Source organism: Orycteropus afer, unplaced genomic scaffold, assembly GCF_000298275.1.
Source record: "Orycteropus afer afer isolate SDZICR_OR568_19922 unplaced genomic scaffold, OryAfe1.0 scaffold00036, whole genome shotgun sequence".
NCBI lineage: Eukaryota > Metazoa > Chordata > Mammalia > Tubulidentata > Orycteropodidae > Orycteropus > Orycteropus afer.
The window spans coordinates 2113971-2122707 of record NW_006921623.1 but is presented as its reverse complement, the minus strand read 5'-3'; positions in this window follow the sequence as shown (position 1 = coordinate 2122707).

Here is an 8737-nt window from a genome sequence, read left to right as displayed (position 1 = left end):
TGTGGCCCTGAAGGAGAAAAAAAAAAAAAAAACAACCACATAACTGGATACAGTGAGTAAAGGAGACAACCATATCCCAGAAGCAAAGCTGTAAGATTCATACCTACTCCATTTGCAGCAGCCTGCACTTCACTCCTCCCTCCTGATGAGTATCAACCACTCTCTAATCATCCCCAGAAGTACCCACACAAAGGCCCAAACCAAGGAGCATGGAGTCCTTGGCTCCACCACATTCCTAGAGAAGAAACTAGGCCAGAAGAAAGGAGACCAGAGCCTTCCGTCCACAAGCAACAACTGGAGCACCCTAGCACTGCCCCTACTGTCAGATGGCACCTGGGATGCGGCTGGGGAGCTCTGTCCAGGGCTCAACTACCTCTCCGCACCTGGAGCTCCCCCACTGGCAGGGAAAGCCAGGCTGGGCCTGGACGGAAATGAGAGATGGTGACGTTGGGGAAGGTTTGTATGGAAGAGGGGCCTGCCTTCTCCCTTGCTTCCCTCTTGGTGGTCTTACCCCGATCTTCTTCCTCATATTACCCTCTAGCCCACCTATCTGGCCCTGCTACCCACAAAGACACTGCCTGGAGCGCTAAGGTCCCTCGGTCGGCATGTACCGATTACCCGGTGTTCGCCTCAGTCTCACCTGACGAAGGCGGTGGCTCCCACTCCCGGAAACGAGCGCCCCGGGGACCGAGGTGCGGGGCCCAAAGTACAGGGCCCAAACGGGCTGGCGTCCGTTGCGGCCCTCACTCCCACTACCGACCCGCCCCCGGAGCTAGCATGCTGCCTCCCTTCGGAGGGGTGGCTAGCGCCCATCTCCATCCTCATCCCCACTACCTCTTGCCTCCGCTCCTCTGTGACAAACGCAGCAGCACACGTACCCAGGAGACCGGCAGCGCACCCCCCAAACCCGCGCCCTTCACAACTCCCCTCGGTTTGCAAACTGTTACATTAGCCACCAACCTCTCGGCGGCGTCTCGCGCACCAGCCGGCCCCGGACGCGGCGCGCGCTCATTGGAGCCTGAGCCTCCCGGACCTGCGCCGCACACCCAGCCCCGCCCCTGTCGCCCCGGCGCGCGCTCCCATTGGGCCATGTCGTAGGCGCGCCCCTCCTCCGTCTCCAGCCCCTGCTGGCTGGGGTGGTTGTGGGGCCAGTACACCGGTGAGGGTAAGATCGTGTACATCTGCCTGGGATTGGACCACGTCAAGGGGTCGAAGTGTTGTGTTGTTTTCTCCCCAGCACCAGCCCCAGTCACTCGTGGGACCTTTTTCCGGCCTGGAACTGGGTGCATCACTGACCGGGTCGGGGATGTCCAGTGTCTCGAGCAGTCGATACACGTTCAGTCCAGGACTGGGACCTCTTCTTCCGGACACCTGGGGCGCTCTAGCGGAGGAATGAGAATGATGAGCATCCCCTCCGCAAAAAAGGCGGATGAGACGCTTGCTTGCTGGTTGGTATTCAGCTGCGTTAGATTTTGGCTAAAAAGCAGAATGTCTGTGCTTCAGGCTCCGTCCACTCAAACTACCTTTGTTTCATTGAGGAAACTTAAGGCACAAAAAAAGATGTTCACTGATGGGTCGGAGATTACAAAATGTATTAGCGGCAGAATTTGGCCTTGATGCCTCACTCACTGTGAGCTCCATGAGTATGAGGAAGTATTAGGAATTGTAAAACGCTACAACAAAAGACTTTTATTTGTGAGGCTGTACTTGGTTGTGCATGTGCCTCCCACACCACTTCATATTTTTGTTCTATTAAATCTTGTAAATTTACATTTTCTTTTCCTGTTTCTATCATCGAATTAAAGTATCTCTGGCAGATACTGGACGTTCCTCTCTTACTTTACAGGCCTGAATGCGTTTTTCTTTAATTTGGAAGTTAGTTGCCTGTTTCCCCTTCCATAAATCAACGTCTGGCCTCCCTTCATAGAAAACTCTTGAAGTCCAAGGCTACGCTTCTTTAAGGAATCTGTTCCTTTCTCTACATTTTTGATGATGCTTGGGGGGAGAAAGTAGGTATCTATGCTTAGAAGAGAAATGTACTGGCGGTACCTGGGAGAGGTCTATTCTTTTAAGAATAGTTCAGTCTTAATATAGTAGAAAAATTGGTAGAAATAAGCCAAGATTACAGGACAGCTTGCTTAAATTTTTACAATTTACATAAATAATACATGAATGTAATCCTGGAAAAAAATAAAACCTAAATGTTGACACCATTCCAGATCTTCTGGAGGTAATTTATCAGTTTGGTGTGTAACCTTCCAGGCATTTTTGTCTGCGTTTACATACATTTATGTCTCTCTAGAAAGAAATGTGGTTTTTGTCTTTTTTAAACCATAAAATATTATCCATATGTATTGTTTGCAACTTGCTTTTTAATCTTTTTTTTGTTGTTGTTGAGACTATACAAATTCAAGTTTCTACCTGTGTAATTCAGTGACATTGTAACCTTTCTCACCCTCCTTTTCTCAGTTTCTCCCCCATAACCTCACTGCCCCCTATGGTTCCTATCTAATCTTTAAAGTTGCTGTTGTCACTTTGATCGCATATAGATAGTTCTTAGAAAGAGCATTGTGTGCAGGGCAGACATTTTTTATTAGTTAAGCTAAACTATTGTTTTGAGAAGACTTCAGGGGATAGGTTTTTTTTTTTTTTTTAATTGTGATTTGGGTGAAGGTTTACAGAGCAAATTCATTTTCCATACAGCAGCAGTTCATACACATTTTGTTTCATAACATTGACTGCAATTCCCCACAATGAAACAGCTCTCTTCCCACTTCCTCCCTGTAGTTATCACTTCCCTGTGTGCTTCCCTCCATGGACTCCCACCCTACAACCGCCCCCCCCCCCCCCCCACCCCGCTGTCTCCCTGTGCAGACACTGCCCTTCTGTTCTCTCATGATTGATTGCTCCAAATAGTGTATCTCCCCATATGCCTGTCTATTATTTGGCTGGCAGCCACAGGAGTGAGTTCTGTTCCAGACCTGAAGGGTAGCTTGGGGCCATAATCTTAGGGGTCTCATCAGCCTCTATCAGACCAGCAAAGCTGGTCTTTTTTTTTAATTTTTTTTTATGATTTTGCATTTTGTTCTACATTGTTCTCCCACTGTATCCAGGATATCCTGCACTGATCCCCCTCTGAGTGGTTGACAGTGGTAGCCTGGCACCATCTAGTTCTTCTGGTCTCATGTTCATATAGGCTGATGATTGTGTGGTCTATCAGTCCCTTGCACTAATTATTTCCATACATCTTTGGTTTTCTTCATTCTTCTTTGTTCTGGATGAGGACAGACCCATCACTGCATCTAGATGACCGCTTGCAAGCTTCTAAGACGCTGGTTGCTACTCACCAAAGTAGGATGTAGAACAATGTTTTTGTGTAGTGTGTTATGTCAATTGAGCTTGATGTCTTCAGGGGATAGTTTTAAAGATTATCTCAGAGCAATAGTTTCAGAGTTCATCTTCTCCGAGCAACTTGCTTTTTAAAAAACAAATCATGGAGCATTTCCCATACCAATGTGTAAAGATTCACTTTATTGTTTTCTGCTGTAGAACATTCTGTAGCATGGGGTTTGTTTAGCCATATAAATGACATATAAATGATCAGTTCAGCTCTACAGAGAAAGATTTTGTTCTTCAGTAATTGAATACTTTTTAAAAAAAGGGGGGACTGGGTTTGCTGGTGTGATAGATCCTGGTGGAACCACTGAGACTATGGCCCCTAGCTGCCCTTCGGGTCTGGAATTGAACCCATACCTGTGGCTTCCAGCCAAACAAAAGACAGACATATGAGTTGAACATTTAAGTGAGGTAGATATACTCCTTGGAGAGATCATGAGAGAAAGAAGGACTGCTTATGCACAGGGAGACAGCTCAGGGATCAGGAGTGCATGGAGGGATGGACACAGGGAAGAGGTAACTATGGGGAGGAAGTGGAAGGGGAGCTGTTGCATTGTGGTAAATTGTGGTCAATGTCATGAGACAAAGTGTATGTGAACTGCTGTATGGAAAGTGAATTTGCTCTGTAAATTTTCACCCAAATCACAATAAAAAAAAAATAATAATACTAATTGACTACTTTTGGCCAGCTATCCAGTAGACTTTTTCTAACCTTTTCAAACAGAAAATATAGATTTTTAACACTTTCTGGGCCTCTGTGACATACAGGCATTGTGCTAGACACTGGGAATCTAGTGATGGGGTGACCTTATCCCTGTCCTCAAAAATCAGTCTATTGGGAAACAAACATGTTCATGGCTTCATGCACTTAATAAAAACTTAATTGAATTATTCCAAATTGGAAGACTAAGAAAGTTAGTCTCCCTGCTCCTGAGAGCTCTCACCCTCAACATACTTTTGGTAGGACTACAGTTTTGCTGCAGCCTTGGTGAAGCAGCTTATACTAGGGCCCTGGATATCTGTCCCCGTGGGAGGTGCAACAGGTGCAAGTGCTCTGGGGAATCACCTGTTTTGTTCTCTGACCAGAGAGGAGAAAACTCAGTCTCATAATAAGAAGTTGTAGACCAATGGGAAATTTTAAATGTAAAACACCTGACTTAGATTGACCTATGTAGCTGAATCCACTAATTATTGTTCAGAATAATTTGTTAACAACATTGAAGACTACACCCTCTTCTCCACAATGTGCAGAAACCCAAGAGAAGAAAGTTTCTGTCTTGTATAACATGTGCCAGATTGACAGAAGATTAAAATGAACACATTAGCAAAGGCATATGCATACTTTACATGCCATGTAAATTATATGATGGACTGGGGGTTGTGTTGATCGGGAAGAAGAACCTGGTATATTAAAAATTTTTCACCCAGCAGTCTCATTCTTTGATTTATACCTAATAAATGCATACATGTTTACCAAGAGACTGTAACAGCTTTATTCATAATAGCCCCAAATTGAAAACTACCCAAATGCCTATTAATGATACAATAAATAAATAAATGGTGATAGATTGACACTGTGGTCCAGCGACTTACTTAATGTGGCCCTTCTAGCCAATAGTCTTTGTAACTCCTATAAAATGACTAGGAGCTCTGGTAGCTTAGTGCCTTAGGCACTTGACTGCTAACCAGAAGGCTGGCGGTTCAAATGCACCAGCCACTCCTCGGAAGGAAGATGGGGCAATCTACTTCCATAGTGATACTGCCTTGGAAACCTAAGGAGGGGTCGCAATGAGTTGGGTCCAACTCAATGGCACATAACAACAACAATAATCCCTAATAAATGCCATAATCATAATATCTGTGAGTTTTGTGTGGCCATTACAATGAATTCTCAAATTCCTCAGATAAATAGAGAGTGTCATGGGAGAGACAGCTGGTGTCAGAATTGGGAAAAAGATTGACAAGAAGGATGTTTAAGGGATCAGCCCTGGGCGGTTGATGCTGATAATGAATCTCCTTCCCCCTTGTGAAATTAGAGGAGGTCAAATGCCTCCTGAATGCCATTTTTACAGACAACAATGGAATTCTATACAACCAAAAACCAAACTCACTGACATCAAGTTGGATCCAACTCATAGTGACCCCTCCTTGGGTTTCCAAGGCCGGTATCATTATGGAAATAGATTGCCCAACCTTTCTTCCTTCTGAGGAGTGGCTGGTGGGTTTGAACCGCCAGCCTTCTGGTTAGCAGTCACATGCCTTAGCACTATGCCACCAGAGCTCTTGGAATTCTATATGGCAATGACAATTAATAATCTACTGTTACATGCAGTAACCTAAATGAATCCCACACACATTATTGAGTGAAAAAAAAAAAAAGCTAAAAGGTACATATTGTATAATTTCACTTATATAATGCTTAAAACAGGAAAAATTATGCTTCAGGAGGTGCTTACACTTGGTGGGCGGTAGTATGTAGAACAGGGTTCTGGCAATGTTCTGTTTGCAATGCTAGTTGCAATGGCTATGCCCAGTTTGTGAAATTCGATGAGCTATAGTATATGCACTCTTTTGCATGTATGTTAGACTTCAATAAAGCATTTTAAAATTATTTTGTCTTTATTTTTGTTGAATTTATTGTGTATCCCACAAAAAAGACTTGAGGGTTTGGTTTTGTTATAACCCTACACAGGAAGAAACCTACTTTCAGCAGGAGAAACTACACTAGGATACGTTTTTTCTATGATGATGTTTTTAGAATTACAAATATATATGTATATATATAGCTACTTTTTAAAAAAAACTTTATTGTGATTTGGATGAAAAAACAGAAAGAAAAACCACCCATAATTCCATTTTCCAGATTAAATCACTTTAAGTATTATGATGAATATCAATCCACACACTTTTAATATTAATGGAGATAGTATTTTGAAGCCATTTTTCATTTAATTTACTGAGGACACTTTCCTATGTCATTTTTTTCCTCTTCAGGATTTTCAGTGGTTATAGAATTATAGCATAAAGAAGTACAGTAATTTATTTACCAAAATTACTACAGTTTGACAATTAGATTTTCTTTTGCTACTTCTGTAGTGATACTGCCTCAGAAACCCAAGGAGGGTTCGCTATGAGTCCGGTCCGACTCAACGGCATATAACAATAACAACAACATCATAAAAGGTTCCATAGACACTTTTATGATAAATCTTATGCAAAACTATGCCTTATAATCCACGTAGGAGAAATTCCTAGAAGTGTAAATGCTGACTTAAAGTGTATTGTTAATTGCTGTGGAGTGGATTCCAACTCATGGCAACCCCATCAGTACCTTCCTGATTTTATGCTTCTGCTATATATTATCAAATTATGTTCCTTACCAATGTACACGCTCCAACAGCAGTGAATGACAGCTCACTGAATCCTTAATAACACTAGAATATTAATGCATTTTTAAAGCTTTGGTGCATATGAATTTGAAGACAATGTGGGGAGATGAGAAGACAAGTTCCAGCAAGAAGGATTGGGAGCATTTCCCAGCTTGCACTTGAGGTGGCTGTTATTACATGTCAAGAAGAGAAGAAACGCTTTCAGTATTCTTGAATTCTGTAACTTCATGATCACATAGATAGCTCAGACTTTTTTTAAAAAAAACCTTTATTGTGATTCGGGTGAAAGTTTACAGAACACATTTTTTTAAAACATTTTATTGTGATTTAAGTGAAAATTTACAGAGAAAATTTGTTTTCTGTCCATAAGGTTCTCATTGGCTAATTTTCAGAAGTAGATCCCAGGCCCTTCTTCCTGGTCTGTCTTGGCTGGAACTTCCACTGAAACCTGTGAGCAAACTGTTTTCCATTCAATAGTTCCTATACATTGATTCTCGACATGGATTGCAACCCCACTATGTAACACAGCATTCCTCCCACCTCCTCCCTGTGGTTACCATTTCCCTTTGTCCTTCTTTCCTAAGCATTTCTGCCTTCAAAGATTTATCCCAAGGAGCTCTGGTGGTGCAGTGCCCAAGGCATTTGACTGCTAACCAGAAGACTGGAGGTTCAAAACCCACCAGCTGCTCCTTGGAAGGAAGGTGGGGCAATCTACTTTCATAGAGATTTACCACCTTGGAAACCCAATGGGGGTTGCCATGAGTTAGAATCTACTCAATGGCAGTGGGTTTGGTTTTTTGTAGGTCAAGGAGCTCTGATGGTGCAGTGGTTAAGGCACTTGGCTGCTAACCAAGAGATCAATGGTTCAAACCCACCAGCTGTTCCACAGAAGAAAGATGAGTCTGCTTCGATAGTTTTACAATGTGGGAAACCCTATGGGGCAGTTCTACTTTCTCCTGTAGAATCACTATGAGTTGGAATCGGCTGGAGGGCAGTGGGGTAGAGTTTTGTAGGTCAAGTTTTCATTCTCACTAACCAGCTAACTGCTTGTGTTTCACACTGTCATAGTAGCTGTGGAGTCTTGGTTCTCTGCATTCAAAACAATGGAGTTGAGTTTAGAATGACTTTCTTGCTCCTAAGGTAGAAACTGCTAGCCCTTTTGGGGGCTAAGAGAAGAGAGAGAGAGAGAGAGAAAAAAAAAAAAAAAAGACTTCAGTATTCTAGAAAAATCATTTCTGCCCAGACAGAGAGCCAGATAAGAAAAGAAAAAATTGATGGAAAGTGAGCATTTGCATCTGGAACAATGTTCCTGTTCTGCTCCAAAGGATACATCATGGGTAGCAGTTTGCTGAAAGGGAAAGGAGAGAGCATTGCAAGACTGCTCTTGCTTCTGAGCTGTGACCTCTTTAATTTCAAATTAAAGACTTGAATTGCTTCTTTACTTTTTGGACTTTCAGAACTTAAATTCTCAGTTTGTAGTATCTAAATTTGTACAGATTTTTTCTGTGGGGTATGCCTATTTATCATCCTCACTACACTCAAGTTCAGGATTCATAAAGTCTAACTAACTAAAAGACAAATCTGGGTGTATGTTCTGACAAGTGTAGCTTAGCCTCATATGCTAGCAAACCACCTAATTAAAGGTTAGGGGGCTGAAGGGCTCTTATTTCCAAATAACTTTGATGTTTTTGCCCAGAGAGAGTCACTTGAACCTCTTTGAGAATTCTATTTTCTCATCAGAGATAATGATACCTCTTCTGAAGATGGTTGCTATGACGATTCCATGAAAATTGAAAATACTTTATTAGGTATAATTCACAACATGAAATTCAAGGTTTGCTGCTATCAGTCCTTTGTATACCTGTCCCTTACAGTGGTTGAGTTCCCTAAATAGCAAGGACCATATCTTGTTCATGTTATTATTCTGGGCAGCTAGTACAACTCCATTTTAC